Here is an 18,995-nt window from a genome sequence, read left to right as displayed (position 1 = left end):
TTGCTTCCCTCCCTCTGGACGCGGTATTCAGCTGCTCTGGCTGTTGGACATTTAGCCCAAGTGGAGGAATTCGGGTGAGCGTGAAGGAAGCTTCAGCACAGAGGAAACAGCCCGAGCCCAATAATAAACTGGTACCCACCTTCCTCTTCCCTGGGCCCAAGTCTCCGCACAAACCCAGGCAGGAGCGGCGCCAGCTCTTGGTTGTAGCCTGTATTCCCGCAGGTTTACAAGTGCACGGTGTCTCTAGATCACCCACCTACCTGCGTAGAAAGGAGGATTCCTGGATGTCAAAATTTCAGGAGACCCTGGGGATGGCCTTCTTGTTCCGTAGGGGAGTGGGGGGGTTGGGGGGGGGGGATTCTCATGAAGTGACTTGTCCACGGTTATATTAATGAATTTTTGTTTTTTAGTTTTCCAAGTATTAAATGTGGCTGGTCAGTCTGGACATAAATGTAAAAGACTAAGATAACTAGACAAAATGCTGACTTGGATTAAAAACACCTAATTCAGGGAAAACCTGATCTTATAGTTTGTGTGTGATCATGTACTTACAGGGGAAGATTGCATTTCATTCTAGCTAGGTAGTGGACCAACTGCTTAACTCAGCAGGTGGATGTGGCTATGGCTGGCCTGCTTTGAGAAGAAATGGACAGACCACGGGTTCCATCTAGTGTTCTATTGCTAAAGAAACCTACTAACCAATAACAGCCGTCAGAGGGCTGAGCAACCAGCTTTGAGAAATGCAGGCTGGCAATAGACCGCAAACATCTTTAGCTTTAATAAGTTCCTTTCCACGGGGGATGCCTCCCAAAACGGCTTCCGGAGAGAAATAAGACTTTAACAGGGAGCTTTGGAACAAAGTGGTTTACATATGGTAGTTTATAGTTGGGTTAGTTTGTGTGTTAGGAAGTATTTTCTCCCAGAGCCTCAATGACTGGAGAAAGGATATTTTTCAGAGAATAGTCAAGGCTCTGTCAAAGCAAATTACTTAATAAATTTTCCCCTAACTAGCTCATAACCTGCATGATGTTGGGCAACTGAATTTTCTTTTCTTTTTTTATTATATTTTATTGATTTTTTACAGAGAGGAAGGGAGAGAGATAGAGAGTTAGAAACATGGATGAGAGAGAAACATCGATCAGCTGCCTCCTGCACATCTCCTACTGTGGATGTGCCCACAACCAAGGTACATGCCCTTGACCAGAATCAAACCTGGGACCCTTCAGTCCACAGGCCGATGTTCTATCCACTGAGCCAAACCGGTTTCGGCTGGATTTTCTTGTTTCCTGATGTCACCCTAGGGTCTGGCAAAGTGTGTGACTGCATAATACAATATTTACTACAAATGAATTTAAAAGCATTGATGAATCAGAATGAGTCTGGCATTCCTGAAAACCACCCATGTAACTCACATGTCAGCCGAGGGCACCGTCTTTGCTGGTATTTAGTTGCCATTGCCAGGTCCCCTCCCAGACTCCCACCCCCACATCCTGCTGGGAGCATACCAGATGCTCCCTGGCTACCACATCTCTTCGTGAGGTTTCAGTGCTTTGCTTAGTGACTTTGAAGAGTTCCCTTTTCACTTAAAGTCATTCTGTGTGTGCTGATCCCAAAATAGAATCCAAACATTTCCCCCTGATTCCCCAAACACTATTTAGGTAGTAATGTATTTCAGCCATATACCCAAGATTTGGGGGTTAAGGTTGGGGTTATATATTATTATGTAGATAGCAAGTAATTTAAGCCCCAAGCTTCCTTCTTTTCTCACTCTCAACTGTCTCCTCAACAAGCACATCCAACTACCTCTAGACCAATGACCAGATTTCCAGCTCTATCTGAACTCCACCTGTATGTTCAGCTGCTGCCCTTATATCTCCATTTGGGTGTTGTAAAAGGCTCCTCATGCTCCTATGATCACTGCAGCAATTCCAGGCATCATATCCGGTTTCGGCTGGATTTTCTTGTTTCCTGATGTCACCCTAGGGTCTGGCAAAGTGTGTGACTTTCCAGAAGCAGAAAGAGGCCATCTCCTCTGGTCTTCTTAATAGAAAAGCAATCTTTCCCAAAAGTGTCTTAGCACAGCTCCACTTATATCTCATTGGCCAGAATTCAGTCACATGACCATCTCTAAGCCAATCATAGATGCAGGAATAGAATCACCACAATTGACTTAAACCAAAAAGGAACTTAACTCTGAACTTAATAATGTAAAGAAAGGATGGATATCTGAACAAAACCAGGTTCCTGTTGGCAAGCAAGTAGAGGAAAATGGGTGCTGAGTAGTCAACCAACAATGTTTGCTACAGTGATGTATTCAAAAGAAATGCACATTACCATGTATCCTATGAAATAATCATGACAACACTGATGGAAAATATTATTAAGTGTTATAAATCCCCATTTTACTGGATTAATAAGTTCCTAAGCTTCAAGTTTGGGCGCTTTGAAATTTAATGTTAACTGGCCAAGAACATATCAGTGAAAGACTGTTTAGTTACATTTTTAGTTAAAGATTATCAATATTAAATTTAACTATTTTATTCATATTTTATTTTTCACTATAATTATTGACTAATGCTTTTCCTTTATGAAGGTCAAAGTTTTAATTTACAAAGAACTTTAATTACATAAATTAAATCATTTCAAACATTTACAATCAAGGAGGTGAAATCAATTTTTATCACTAAGATATTTCAATTAAGGAATACACAAGTACAAACTTAAAGGATTTTCAAAGATTATGAAGAGTTTAGCTATAAACAACCTGAGTGTCCTAGATAGAGGGTTAGATAAGTAAATTGTGATATAGTCATATGATGAAGTAGTATGTGTTGCCTTTTCCACTGAATATGTAGCATCCACATATTTATAGTTTTCATTTATATAATTTGAAAAGGCACGTGGAGATCACCACTTTATTTTTTTAATTACACTTTATTTATATTTATTTATTTATTTGTTTATTTATTTATTTATTTTTAAATCCTCACCCGAGGATATTTTTCCATTGATTTTTTTGAGAGAGTGGAAGAGAGAGGGAAAGACAGAGAGAAACCTCGATGTGAGAGAAACACATTGATTGGTTGCCTCCTGCACAAGTCCTGAACAGGGCCTAGGCCGGGAAGGATTCTGCAACTGAGGTACATGCCCTTGACCACAATCTAACCTGGGACCCTTTGGTCCATAGGCCAATGCTCTATCCACTGAGCCAAACCTGCTAGGGCTGGAGATCACCACTTTAAACTGCTTACATTCAGATCAATGCAACAACAAACATGAAACTACCTAGAAATGTGAGGTGGAGACAGTTTGTGAAAGACCTTGAGTACCATTGTAAAGAGCTTGAAGAGAGAATGATGTAATACATCTACCAACAGAGTTACCTTAGGAAATTCAGGAGGATAGAAAAAAATTAAAACGGTAGTATATAATATCTTGATAAAACAACTTGGAAGGTGAGGCCTTAATGGTTTAGATGGGAAGAGACAATAAAAAGGGGGATTGTAATGCTAGTCTATGTAACAAATGAATAGGATTTTTGAGTGTGAATTGAGTAAGTAAAAACGATAAAGAAGGAAGTAGAGAAAAAGGAAGGAGAGCTGGACCATGTCACTGTGATTAGAAACCTGTGAAGGGTTTTGTATTTAATTATAAATGCAATAGGAAGTCCTTAAAGATTTTAAGCAGAGAATTTTTCCAAAATGGTAGTGGAAGAGTAAGTGGATGATATACTGACACACTCCCAAGACCAAACTAGAATTACAACTAAAATACAGAAAAACCATCCTGAATAATCAACTGAAGACTAGCTGGAGAGAACCTGAAAACCAAGGATGGAAAGTGGACACCACATAGAAACTGGTAGGAAATACAGAGGTGCAAAAGGGCTGGCTGGGCTCCCACAGACAGCAGCTGAAGGTCCAGAAAGATATCTCAGCTGTGGGGGTTGCCACTGAGAACTCTGGGGTCTAAACCCCAAGCTGGGCTCCCCAGTCCAGAGCACCAGAACTGAGAAAGGTGCCCACAGAACATCTGGCTGTGCAAAGCAGCAGCATTGCTATCTGTCAGGGAGAAACAACTGGAAATGCAGGCACCCTCTTAAAGGGCCAACACACAAAATTTCATGTGTAGTCACTCACCTTGGGCTCTGGCAGAGGGAGGGCAGAGTGGACTGGAGCTGTGTGAGCAGAAGCCAGGATTGGGGGTTCTGGGTTAGAACTCAGAAGGCAGATACGCTGTGGAGGACATCTTTCTCCAGCTGACCTTTGCTATCCAGGCAATTTTTGCCTGGGTAGAAGGCAGTTGCCCCACCCAACTGGAAAACACCTTACCCTACCCTGTAGGGTTTCTGAGGCCCATTAAGAGACTAATAATCAGCCTGCAGGCAGAAGCAATTGCCCCACCCTGTTGGAAAACCTTTTGCCCCACCCTATGTCAATAGCCTGAAGCTAATCAAACTGAATATAATCAGACTGAAGCAGAGGTGGGTCTCTGGAGGCTTTGAGCTTTTGCCTGATCTAAATCAGGGCCCAGGGCTAGGAAAAGCAGACCTTGGTACACATCTTGGTCCTTTTCAAAGGCACCCAGCCCCAGCAGAGGGAGCCACAAGCTGTGGATTGCTGGTAGCTCCAAACAGGGTACTCAGAGCCAGTTACAAACAGTGTCTGACACTAGAGATTGGGAGGCATAGCAGATCTATCTAATACATAGTCACAAAACCAAACAGGCAGCCAAAATTGGGAGACAAAAATCAAGTCCCAAATAGAAGAATGAGAGAATTCACCAGAAGAAGAGCTAAATGAAATGGAGATAAGAAATTTATCAGACATAGAGTTCAGAATACTAATGGCAAAGATGCTCAACAGCATGAGGGAAGATATAGTAACTATAAAGGATGACAGAGCACTAACAAAGAACACAGTGGAAGGAATACACAGCATATTGGGGAAGCCGAGGATCAAATCAGTGAATTAGAAGACAGAGTAGAAAAAAAAATCACTCAATAAGAGAACCAAAAAGAAAAAACAATTAGGAAACAGGAGGACAGCTTAAGGGAACAGTGGGACAATATGAAACAACAATACTCAGAGTTCCAGAAGAGGAAGAAAATGAGCAAGAGATTGAGAATCTGCTTGAAGAAATAATGGCAGAAAAATTCCCTAATATGGTGAAGGAAAAAATCACATAAGTTCAGGAGGCACAGAGAGTCCCAAGCATGTGCCCTAATTGGGAATCCAACTGGCAACCTTTCATAAACAGGACAATACTCAACCAACTGAGCCACACCAGCCAGGGCAGATTATACATTGTTTATAGCAGGGGTCCTCAAACTATAGCCCTCGGGCCACATGCAAATACAAATATTGTATTTGTTCCCGTTTTGTTTTTTTACTTCAAAATAAGATATGTGCAGTGTGCATAGGAATTTGTTCATAGTGTTTTTTTAAACTATAGTCCGGCCCTCCAATGGTCTGAGGGACAGTGAACTGGCCCCCTGTTTAAAAAGTTTGAGGACCCCTAGTTTATAGTAACAAAAATTAAAATAATTATTCTAAAAACCATGTAAATAATAGGCACCCATGTGGTGAAATATTCTACTGTCATTACATGAGGTATACAAAAGATATGGAAAAATATTAAACATCTATTAAGTGAAAAAAGCAAGTTATGAAATACTAGATACATTAAAATCCTATTTTTGTGAAAAATAATTAGCATACATAGAACAAGACTGAAAGAATAGAAGCCAAAATGGCAATATCATTGACGTTGAAAAAAATGAACAATGTATGTTTTCTTTTTCTGTATTTGCTAAATTTTTATTTATAATTCTGTAGTTGGATAATAATAGTGAATTAAGGGCTCAATTAATGTCATGATAAATTGAATCTATTTCAAATGTAAGGCAGAAAATGAATATTCTAAATATATTGGATGGCTAATATGTCTTCATCCAGTTTAAATCATCACTTGAACATAAAAAACAAAAGAATATAAAATACAGAGATCAGGAAAATGCTTATTACTTTCCAAAGCTTAAAAAGTAAATCAGCATGGAAACAAATTATATTGGAATGAGGGTATATTCTAAAGAATACTCACTTTAGCTCTAGTCGGTTTGGCTCAATGGATAGAGCTTCGGCCTGAGGATTGAAGGGTCCAGGGTTCGATTCTGGTCAAGGGCATGTACCTCGGTTTCAGGCTCCTCCCTGGCCCAGGCCCTGTTCAGGGCTCCTGCAGAGGGCAACCAATCAATGTGTCTCTCTCACATTGATGTTTCTCTCTGTCTTTCCCTCTCTCTTCCACTCTCTCTAAAAAAATCTATGGAAAAATAGCCTTGGGTAAGGATTTTTTTTTTTAAAAAGAATGCTCACTTTATTCCCAGAAAACATCTCCAAATCAGCTTTTAGACAGTCACGACTACATACTGCAAGGTGAGATAGAAAGGGAAAAGAGGTTGAAAAAATGTATTAAAAATTTCCATTAGAGCCGAAACCGGTTTGGCTCAGCGGATAGAGCGTCAGCCTGCGAACTGAAGGGTCCCAGGTTCAATTCCGGTCAAGGGCATGTACCTTGGTTGCGGGCACATTCCCAGTGGGAGGTGTGCAGGAGGCAGCTGATCGATGTTTCTCTCTCATCAATGTTTCTAACTATCTCCCTTCCTCTCTGTAAAAAATCAATAAAATATATTTTAAAAAAATTTCCATTAGAATCCACATCTCCCTACATCCTTCCTGACCCTCCCCCAGCAGTTTTCCTCCATGTCAGGTGACTCTGGTGATTAGGCTGCTAAGCATTTCACTAGGTTATAGCTTAGTGGAGAGAATGGAGTGCTTTTCAATAAATGTTCCATGTTTAGAAACCATTTGACATATGATGAAAATGCATGCTTATGTTGGGGTCCTATATTTGCATTCTATATAAAGAGCAAGGAAGATTTGACTCTGATTAGATATGTAAGTGCTATTTATTTTTAAAAAACATAGTTGAACAGGATAGATAGATATAGATATAGTATATTAGAAATAGCTCATCAAGCATCTGGAGCGTTTGATGGGATTACAATAAATTTGAGAGCTGACTTTCTTATAGTACTGAGTCCTCCTATCAATGAACATGGTATATGTCTCCATTTATATGTTTTTAATGTCTAATAAAGTTTTATACTTTTCCTCAGAGGTTTTAAGCATTATTTGTTAGATTTATTCATGTTTTCCAAATATTTGTTACCATTGTAAAATGATATTTTAATATTTTATTTTTAAATATTTGTTGCTATTATATTAAATATGCAATTGATTTTAAAATATTGGTCAGTGCCCAGCAAACTGCCAACCTCTTTTCATTACTTATATTTTATCTGGAGAATTTTTGTATTTTCTATATACACACTCATATCATCTATGATTTAACTCAGATTTTTCTCCTTTCCAAAGCTTATGCTTATTTCATCTTTTTATTGTATTGATTAATAACTCTACCACAATATTGAAGAGAGGTGGTAATATTAAACATCTTTGTTTTATTCTCAGTCTCAAAGAAAAGACTTTCAGTGTTTCATTAAGTATATTTTGTTACAGAGTTCTTATGAAGCAACAGGTTGAGTGTTTTAAATTCTACTTTTGAATTAGTCTTTGATTATGTCTACTTCTCTATTTCCACCATCAGCATTCTAACAAGCCTCGTCGGAGCTATTCCCAAACCTTAAATGTTCCAAGGCACTGCCCCAATCTACCACCCCAAACTTTGCCATTACCTTAAACTTCCTTACCCAACGCATAGTTTGCACTGCGCTCTAGTTCCACTGGCCTTTTTTAATTCCCTGAAAGCCCCAGGGTTGACTCCACTTTACCGGAGTTGACTCCCTTCCTTCAGGAGCTCCATTTTCCTCCAACTCACTAATATTGGAAACAGCATGTAGGAAAGTTGGGTTAATGATCTCATCATGCTGTGCCTGCCAACTCTCCTCGTATTTCTCGCTTGGCATCCCACTTGGAGGTTTTTAGTATTGGTTTAGTCCCCTTTCCTTCTTCAGTTGCTATGGTGAATTATTTTGCTGTAATTTTTTGTTGATGGTTTCACTATTTTGGTTATTATTATTATTTTGGCCTTGAAAATTGGGATTGCATGAGATCAACTTACTCTGGCATCTTGAGTTGTGGCCAAAGCACTCCAATCTCTGCCTCCGTTCTTATATGGCCTTCTTCTCTTTTTCTGTGTCTAATTTCCCTTCCCTTCTCCCTTATTTTAAGTGATTGTATTAGGGCCCACCCAGATCATCCGAGATGACCTCACCATCACAAGATCCTTAATTAAATCACAACTGCAGAGACTTTTTTCAAAATAAGGTAACTTTCACAGGTTTGAGGCAATCGGGTATGGATATCTTTGGGGAGGGGGGTACTTTTCAGCCTATCACTATAGACTCACACTTCCTAAAACATAAAAACTTGGCACTCCATCAGTCTTGTTTCTAATATGTAAACAAATACATTTAACAAGAAATGCTAGACAACTCAACCATGACCCCTAAGAGTCTAATGTTTCCAACCATGGTTCTTCAAGCAACAATGCCAGCTGTTTGCTGAGTTGCCCTCTGGCCAACCATTTAACATTTCCCTGAAGCGTCTTCTCACATCTACACCATTGGTTACCTTCATTTCCTCTAGCACAGCAATTAGTGAAAACAATTCATTGTAGGAAGCATACAGCCTTAAAAAGAAATGTTTTTGAAATGTGTAGCTTGAAAGAACAGAGCAAATCTCAGAGCGAAACATCCATCAGCGGCCTCCTGCATGCCTACTGGGATCAGCCCACAACCCAGGCACATGCCCTGACCAGGAATAGAACCAGCAACCTGTCCCTGCATGGAACCACACCCAGCCTCCTGAGCCACACCTGCCAGGGCCCGAAGTTGACTTTTGAAGACTGCGGTTCAGTGCCTATGTGAAAGGTGCCCAGAGAGCTCTCGTGACAGGAAGCAATGCTGTCCCCAACACAGCCTTCCGCAAGCTGACCCTCCAACGGGAGGTGAAGCAGGAGCACAAGTACCATGATACAAGCTGCCGCTAGAATGCAGGACAACTTTCCCTAGCTGCAGGCGATGCTGGAAGGCACCCTCTGTCTCTAGCCCTTCCTGCGCTTTTTTCATCTAACTTTTCTTCAGGAGCTCTTGCCATTTGGCAGACACCATTATCTCCTTGCCCCCAGGAAGCAGGCCTCAACAAATGAGGAAAAGAAATTATTGATAAATTACAGGCCTGGATCCGGTCACGTGATGATTAAAGGCGGAGCCAGATTAGAACCCAGCGCTATTCTTTCCAGAGTCTGTGCGGGTATGCGCTGCCTCCGCATCGTGCCTCCCTCACCGTGCCTCCCGCCCGTGTTCTGTTCTGGGTCTCTATTGTCCCTGCTCTAGTGGCCTCCACAGGCTCTGAGATGGAGGAGGATCAGGCAGAGGTGGAGGAGGATCGGGCACTCTTAGCTCCGTGGGGAGGCGGCGCATTGTCTGCACCCAGAGGTCCCGCGGTCCGCGGCAGGCCGCCTCCGCAGCTCCCTCTAGCGGTATGGCGGCGTCCCCGCTGCCCTGCCCTGCAAAGTCGGAGCCTCCAGGCTATCAGGGAGCTTTCAGGGTCGACTAGGGTGCCCAACGATCCTATTACAGCCACAATCGCTAAGCACCGATGACTATAGGCCAGACAGTGTCCTAAGTGGCCACTTTGGTGGTTACTACATTCCGCCCTGGCCACGGCCGCGTGGGGGAAGCGCTGTCACTGTGTCCTGCTTACAGTGGAAGTGAGGCCCAGACAGGCCAAGTCCTTAGCCAGTCACAAGGCTTGAAGTGGCCTGGCCAGAGCTCAAAGCCTGCTGCTCTGTCCTCGGAGCGCCGGGCTGTTAAATAGAACAAGGTCTGGGCCATTCTTAGAAAATGCTATTCTTACTAAATGTTAAAATGTAGCACAGTATTTTGCAGACCAGTTGTAAACAGGATGAGCTTGAACTGGAGGCAATGGGATAAATGTAGCTGACTGTAAAGAAATCAATGTGTTTGACCGAATAGTAAAGGCAGAGCCTCCCTTGGGGAGGCAGAGCTTTGGGTATGAATCCCTGTCTCCTTTACTTGCTGCAAGTAAATAAAATACCTTGTGACAACCACTCTGGATTTTAAATAGAACACCCCAAGTCTTGAACCCCTTGAGCTAGGTAACATGGCCACTGTCCCTACGGTTGGCCAGAGTTCAAAAGCTGTGATAGGCCCCGTAGGTAGCCCCTGTGCTTTGAGAGCTTGAGGTAAAAGGGGACAAGAAAACCTGCTCTCAAGGAGACAGGGTGGTGGACAGGAACAGCCGGGGCCCGCCACCAGCTCTGACCTGTGGAGAAATCATCTGGGCAAGGTATCTCTGGAAGAGACCAGATTTCTGCTCTTCCAGTGCCTGGGCTTGGACATTAATGTTTATTTCAGAGGGAAATAAGTGACCCTTTTGTTCCCTCTGGACACCAGGAGACCACCTAGATTGGGAAGAGCCCCTCTTCAAGTTTGGCTCTCACCTAGCAAGCGTCCTCTCCTGTATATTCTGTGGCCTTTGTCCTGTTTCTGTGTTTGGTGTGCTTCATGGTTTTGAAAACAACAGCAAACAACTCTAAAGGCTATTTATTCATAGCCTTTTTAGTGGTGGTTAGCATTCATTCTGTGGCACTTTTACAAGCTCAAATGGGTATAAATAGTATCTTGTATCTACTGTGGTAATTACCAGGGCTTATTTTTAGTAAGCATAAAAATCAAAGAAGCAATGCAAGAAACCCAGCTCTGAAGGCTCCATACCTTTATCTTTCAGAAGTTGGAAGCATTTTAGAGAATAATTATCACTTCCATTACTTTCATAGGATGGTTTGGATAAAGCACTCATCATTAATGTAAATTCAATTTATAATTAAACAAGAGAAGCCATCAATTCAGGTTATTTTCAACTACTTATGAAATGAAAGGATGTTGGCTCTTTGGCTGAGTTGCTTTACAGAAGGTGATAATCTTCAGATGAACAACTTCCTTCTATAACCAGTGTGCTCTATGGAGACATGTATGTACATAAATACTCCTGAATGATGAGAATACAGTGATATTTAAATACTGCAATAGAGGCCCTAGCTGGTTTGGCTCAGTGGATAGAGCGTTGGCCTGCGGACTGAAGAGTCCCAGGTTCGATTCCGCCCAAGGGCATATGCCTAGGTTGCGGGTTCAATCCCCAGTAGGGGACCTGCTGGAGGCAGCCAATCAATGATTCTCATCATTGATGTTTCGCTCTCTCTCCCCTTCTCCCTTTCTCTCTGAAATCAATAAAGAAATATATTTTAAAAAAAAAATACTGCAATAGAAACTCTAATCCTATATGATAAAAGTCTAATGTGCAAATCAACTGAACGGCAGAACAACCGGTCGCTATGATGTGCACTGACCACCAGGGGGAAGACACTCAATGCAGGAGTTGCCCCCAGCCCACAGGCCCCAGGCCAGCCAAGGCAGGTGTCAGCGGGGGGGCCCCCCAAATCACCTCATAGGTTGCCCCACAGAGGGAGGTGACCAGCGGTGGCGCCAGAGCAGGCGGTGCCAGGCCAGCCAAGGCGGGTGCCAGTGGGGTCCCCCTATTTGCCCCGCTGGTAGCCCCACAGATGGGCCCTGATCGCTGGCTAGGCGTAGGGACCCTACCAGTGCAAGAATTTTGTGCATTGGGCCTCTAGTATTATATAAAAAACCTGGGTTTTTACTTTAAAGATAGATAAAATAATAACATAATATTACTATTAAGAGGGACAAACATTAAAAGAGAAAGTTTGAGCCCAGCCAGTGTGTCTCAGTGGTTGAGCGTTGATCTATGAACCAGGAGATCATGGTTTGATTCCAGTCAGGGTACATACCCAGATTTCGGGCTCAGTCCCCAGTGGGGGGTAGGAGGCAGCCAATCAATGATTCTCTCTCATCATTGATGTTTCTATCTCTCTCTCCCACTCCCTTCCTCTCTGAAATCAATAAAAATATATTTTTTTTAAAAAGAGAAATATTGTGAACACATGTTTTATTGTCATGGTGGAGCTTATCCAATTCTCTGCAAGCAGTAGAATTGGAATTGCCCTTAAATCCAAGTCAGAACATTATTATTAGAGAGCTCAAAATGTGTCCTCTAATAATAAACATAAAACAATTTCTATAGTATGACTTGATATGATTGTCAGGGAAGGGAGCTCTCATTGTTAGAAGAATGAGGGCTGGTGGAGAGTTTTGTTTGTTTGTCTGCAATGATAGATGAAGAGGAAAGGGAAGGGGACACAACGGCCAGCGCATTTGATCGGCTTAGTGTCCTTAGCAAGAGAGGCTTATGACCAGGAGATAAAAGCTGTTTGCACTCACTTATTCTAGCACATATTTTTAAAATAACTACTAATTGTAGTCTAGGCACGGTTAAAAATGCCGGGGATACAGCACTGAGCAAAACAAACAAAGTCCCTGCCCTAGTGGAGCTTACATTCTGTTGTGAGGAGGGACATTCAGAAAATACAAGTCAAAAGAGTGAAATGTTTGATATGTTAGACAGAGATCAGTGCTATGGAGGAAAATAAAGTGCAGAAGTAAGAAATGGACAAGAAAGGCCTCTCTTGGAAGATATGATTGAGTAGTAGTCGGAGGAGGTGAGGATGCCATGAAGAAATCTGGGGGAAAGCGTAAGGGATAGAGGGGACAGCAAAAGCAAAGGCCTCAGGAAAGAGCATGAGGAAACCAGGAGCAAGTGGCTGAGACAGGAAGCCAGGCGCAGTAGGAGGACAGGCGGGAACAAAATGGCTACAGGGAGTAGTGCTGCACCTGGAGGACTTTGATCTGTACTCTCCCCAAATCCAGACGCTGTTGCGAGCTTCTGAGCAGAGGAGAGCGGATTTACACTTCACAACATCACTCTGGCCTCTGGTGAGGAATAGATTGGAGGGGACGAGGGCAGAAGCAAAGAGACTAGTTAGGAAGCTGTTCTATTGCAGTTATCCAAACGAGAGGTGATAGTGAGTTGGGCTAGGGCAGTGATCGGCAAACCGCGGCTCTCGAGCCACATACAGCTCTTTGGCCCCTTGAGTGTGGCTCTTCCACAAAATACCACATGTGGGCACGCACTTCGTGACCCATGCTCAGAAGTCGGTTTTCGGCCTGGGTGAGTCTATTTTGAAGAAGTGGCGTTAGAAGAAGTGGGGGGTGTCTGTCGGTCGGGTGATGGGAGACAGGAGATGCAGCACAGGTGGGCCGGGCTGCGGGATACGCAGCGCAGGGGAGGCGCCAAATATCAACAGTACTTAAACTATACAGGTAGGTTAGTAACAATGTACCTACCTATATAGTTTAAGTTTAAAAAATTTGGCTCTCGCCGAAACCGGTTTGGCTCAGTGGATAGAGCGTCGGCCTGGGGACCAGGGGGTCCCGGGTTCGGTTCCAGTCAAGGGCATGTGCCTGGGTTGCGGGCACATCTCCAGTGGGGAGTGTGCAGGAGGCAGCTGGTCGATGTTGCTCTCTCATCGATGTTTCTGGCTCTCTATCTCTCTCCCTTCCTCTCTGTAAAAAATCAATAAAATATTTAAAAAAAAAAAATTTGGCTCTCAAAAGAAATTTCAATCGTTGTACTGTTGATATTTGGCTCTGTTGACTAATGAGTTTGCCGACCACTGGGCTAGGGTGATAGCTTATGGAGGGGGTGATGAATGTTCAGACTCTGGGTTTATATTTACCAAACATTTTATTTTGAAAATTTTCAAATCTACAGAAAAGTTGAGAGAGCAGTACAATGAACACAGATTTTCCTTTCACTAAGATTCATCAATTGTTAAATAGTTGTCCAATATGCTTTTTCTGTCTCTATATATAGTTAAAGAGAGAAGGGGAGAATGCTAAACCATTCGAAGTAAGTTACAGACATAATACTTTACTCATAACTATTTCAGCATGTGTCCTTGGAGAACATAACATAAGCACAATACCCTTACCACTGTCAAATCAATTAGTATGACATTTAATATGCTGGAATAACATTACCTGATATCAATTCATATCCAAATTTCCAAATTGTCTCAATAATGTCTTTTGCAGTTGTTTTTTCTCCCCTCCTGATCCAGTATCCAATCAAAGACCAAACACTACAGTTAGTCAACTTTAATTTACAGCAGTTCCACCACCTTTTAAAAAAATCTTCATGACATCAACATCTTCAAGAGTTCAGAACCATTGTTTTAAAGACTGTCCCATGCCTGGCCAGTATGGCTCAGTGATTGAGCATCAGTCCATGCACCAAGAGGTCACCGGTTTGATTCCCAGTCAGCACACATGCCTAGGTTGTGACTCGATCCCCAGTAGGGGACATGCAGAAGACAACCAATCGATGATTCTCTCTCATTATTGATGTTTCTATCTCTCTCTCTCTCTGAAATCAATAAAAATAAAAAAATGATATCCCTTAATTTGGATCTATCTTTTTATTTCCTCAAATTAGATTCATATTAAATATTTTTTGCAAAAATACTATATAAGATGGATTATAGCTTCCTCATATAACTTCAGGATCATTAAATATCAGTGTTTCCTATTGTTGACAATGACAAATTTATTATCTAATCTAAATAGGTCTTTCAGGTTTCTCCATTGTAATGTCACCTTTTTCTATTTTAATTAATAAGTTAGCTATTATTTTCAGAAACTCCAATTGCCATATGCAACTTGGTATCTCATAGAATCCAAATACAGATCAAAAAAAGCATTCCTTTGGTGACCTTGAATAGGAAGAGGAATGGGAGTGTTGGATTAGGGTGTGGGCTTTGATGTAGGAATTCTGGGATATTTGTACCTTTAAATACTGTGGTTGGATTGTGTGCTCATCTGCATCATATTCCTGCCTGACATTTGTCATGGAAATAAAGTAGACAAATACAATGAATTGTAAAGGAAGCTTCTGTCAGATGTGAGGAAGTCAAAATCAGTGGTACACCTAAAGCAATTCTACTTTGTCTTTCTCTACTCCTTTCCCCACCCTTCTTTGGCATTTTGGTGCATTTGTGTATATTTGCTGGTGAGTGTATTCTTTGGGAGACAGGATGTGGGATCAGGACTCTTATTTGCTTATGATCATTCTGTCTCTTTTCCTATATCCATATTACACTGAAACTTGTAAGAGTTGGAACATGAAAACAGATTAACTATTTTTGGTTTATTGAGTTCTGACCATGCTGTTTAGAAGATGGACATTCAGTTTTGAGACACATACATGCAGATGTTTCTGTGTTTTCTGATCCATTATGACTGCACAATATAAGTATCTCTTCTTACAAATGGTCTCCACAGTGGGCTCCAAAGTGTGGTTTAGGGTGGGGGTGGGAGGGTTTGGGGGGTTGGAGGATGGGTGAGATTTTTAGAACTTTTCTTTATAGCTATTTTTTAAATTAAATCTTTATTGTTGAAAGTATTACATATGTCCCCCTTTTTCCCCCATTAACCCATTCTTAGCCTCACCCTGTCCCCTGCCCCAGGCCTTCACTATAGCTATTATATTCATCTTAGCTATTTAAAGCATCTATTTGATGTGTGTTTTATAATAATATATAAATTTACATAAGCATTCATTATATTTTTATAATGCTTTAAAAATAATACATACATTTGGAATGCGCGGGCGCGCACACACACACACACACACACACACACACGCACAGAGTTGTTACTGAAAGTAACGTACCTTTTAAAAAGTCTCCTCTACGGCAAACTTTGAACCTTGCACCTTCCCAAAGTCAAAGGTCTATAATTGCATCTTTGGAAAGTTCTTCCTACATTCAATATATATTTAGGGTATATCCACTATGTCCCAGCTCTTGCTAGGTTCAGAAAATTCAGTAATAGGCAAAAGCGACATGATTCTAAGACAGCATAGGGACTTGGGCCTGGGGAATGAAAAACATTGCGTTTCAAAAAGCCCGCCTTTTCGTGCAAGCCCACTTTGTCCCCAGCTTATAAAAGTAGCCAAGCAGAGCCAGTTCAGAAGACCTTTCTTTCTTCTGTGCTGCCTCCCTTGTGCTTGAGCATAAGTTTAATGAAATCTCTCTGGAAATTTCTCTGGGGTTTCCTCTCTCAATTTCTATCTTGGGGAATCCAAGAACCCCAATGCTGGTAACAGTCCTGCCATCATGAAATTTAGTCTTGTTGACATAGGCAAGACAAATAAACACAAGATACACTTTTAAAAATTATAAATTGTGCTAAGTGCCAAGGAATAAAGTTTTGAGAGATCAGTGAAGGCCCTTCCCAGGAAGTGACATTTGTGGACCCTGAGAAAGAAGATTCCTACCAAGAAGGGCTCTTGGTGACTAACTAGGTTCAGATTTTTAAAACAACAGGTGCCATTGCTACACAGGGTCCACTCACGTCAATTACACTTCAGGATAAAGCCTTCACTGAACTACCTGCCTCTGCACTAAAATCCCTGCCTGTGCTGTGTTTCTGCCATCGGAGCCAGCCCTTATAAAGGAGTTCCTGGGCCCTAGCCGGTTTGGGTCAGTGGATAGAGCATCAGCCCTTGGACTAAAGGGTCCCAGGCTCAGTTCAGGTCAAGGCCACCTACCTCAGTTGCAGGCTGGATCCCCAACCCTGGTCCAGGGAGGCAACCAATCAAAGTATCTCTCACATCAATGTTTTTTTCTCTCTCTCTCTGTCTCTCCCCCTCCCTTCCACTCCCTCTAAAAATCAATGGAGCCCTGTATGGTTTGGCTCAGTGCATCAGTCTGCAGACCAAAGGGTCCAAGGGCATGTACCTCGGTTGCAGTCTCCTCCTTGGCCCAGGCCCTGAGGCTTCTGCAGGAGGCAACCAATCAATGTGTTTCTCTCACATTGATGTTTCTCTCTGTCTTTCCCTCTCTCTTCCACTCTCTCTAAAAATCAATGGAAAATTATCCCTGGAATGAAGATTTAAAAATAAATAAATAAAGGCATTCCTGGAATCCTATTTTAACCAATAGGACTGAGGCTTTCCCCATACAATTGGAGAATAGAGCCACTCCAACCAATCAGAGTGGCTCTATTCTAACTAATCAAGACAGTTTCTTATGGACCAATCAAACTGAGAGGGTTTGGAGTCCTTATTTGCATGAGGATGGACCAATCAGGAATCAGGGGCAGGGACTTCTGTCTATCCTAGAGGCCTGGTGCATGAATTTGTGCATGGGTGGGGTCCCTCAGGGTGGCCTGTGGGGATCGGGCCCCAGCTCACACCCCCAGGCTCACAGCCCCAGCTCACACCCCCAGCCCCGCAGCCCCGCCTGGCACCCCACCTTGGCCTGGCTCTGCCCCCTCACCTGCTCCACCATCCAGCCTGTGAGGTGATCGATTGAGGCCAGGCCCCCTGGCCGGCTCCCTCATTGCCTGGGAGCCAGGCAGCAGCCCTGCCCCCTGCCGCCACAGCTGATCACTGTCTGTGGGGCAATGGGCAGGGCGATCAGGCCCCCACTCGCACCCACCATGGCCTGGCGCCACATGCTCACCTGCCCCACCATCCCACTCTCGTGGGGGCCCATCAGGGCTGGCATTGCCTCCACTGCCACATCGCCAACGCCCACCATTTTCTGCACCACCCCCTGGTGGTCAACGCACGTCATAGCGAGGGGTCGAATTCCAGACCAACTGCCCGAGGAGACAATCTGCATATTAGGCTTTTATTATATAGGATAAGTCAGCTCCCCTGGATAAGCACACATCCTTTCCACTGAAGGCTTCTTTTCCTGGTTAGAGCTGAAACACTGGAAGGTGGCTTGAAGGAGCAGAGTAGACCAGACCAGAGCTGAGCTGCCTAGTTGAAGAGGGGTCTGGCTGGCCTCACAGCTGCCTCACAGCGGCACAACCTGCTATATCACCATTGAGCTGGTTTGCACTGAATAATTTCCTTATTTATCACACCCCAAATTGGGGATTCCTGTTGGCATTAAAGTGGTGCCAATGACCATCCATATTGGTCGACATTCCACATTTAAATTGAAATCTAAAAGATGAGAATGAGGTAAGCAGCGAGGAGGACGTCTCTTTCAGTAGAGGAAACAGTACAAAAGTCGTAGCCCAGGCAGGAATAACTTGTCTCAAAGAACTATAAAAGGACCATGTGACTAGACCTTATGGGGAGGGAGAAAGTGAGGATGGGTGGATTTAGACGGGGGGGGGGGGGGGGGGGGGGGCGGCAGATCATACAGAGGCTGGAAACCATGTAAGATTATAGATTTTATCTAAAACACAATGGGTGAACCAGTCACAGGTTTTATTCGAGGGTAAAAATTCAAGTTATGGACTTAAGCTCCCATTTCACTTTTTCTTTGCCCTGGGTTGCCTAAAACGTATCAGCGTCATGACAGACACCCAGGAGTGGAAGACTTCAAAACAGAGTGGGGGAAAAAAACAACAAAACAATAAAGCAAGCAATACATTTATGGAAATCTGACAGATCTGGAACGCTCAGTTTGAAACACAAATCCAGATGGTGAGCTGCCTGCGTGCCTCCGTGTTCCTCTGCAGGGAGGTCGCAGCTGGCTGTGGTGCGCTAGTTTGGATGCAGAGCTAGAGAGCCGGGTGTCCCGAGGCCTTCCGAGGCTACCGGGAGGACCCCTTCCCCACCGTCCCCCGCCCCGGCCAGGCGTCTCACTGCACTCCGACACTCCCTTCCCGCCCCCCCCCTCCCCCCCACACACACACCCATACACACAACCTTCCACCCTCGGACGCTGCGCAATTCGTCTGCAGTTGCGCGCACCGCCCCCCCCCCCCCCCACCCTCCCCCGCTTCTGTGCAGCCCCTGGTGGGGCGGAACCGGGCGCTGGGGCCTCTTGCGCCGCCGCCGCTGCTGCCAGTCACGGGTGTAGCGGCGCCTCCTTCCTCTGACCTCGGGGACGCCCAGCAGGCTTCAGGTTTCTGCTCCGCGCGCCCTCGCCTCTCACCCGCCCGCGGG

Source organism: Myotis yumanensis, unplaced genomic scaffold (assembly GCF_028538775.1).
Source record: "Myotis yumanensis isolate MYYU_CA2020_CCGP unplaced genomic scaffold, mMyoYum1.0.hap1 SCAF_3, whole genome shotgun sequence".
Lineage (NCBI taxonomy): Eukaryota > Metazoa > Chordata > Mammalia > Chiroptera > Vespertilionidae > Myotis > Myotis yumanensis.
Note: the sequence above shows the minus strand (reverse complement) of the source record.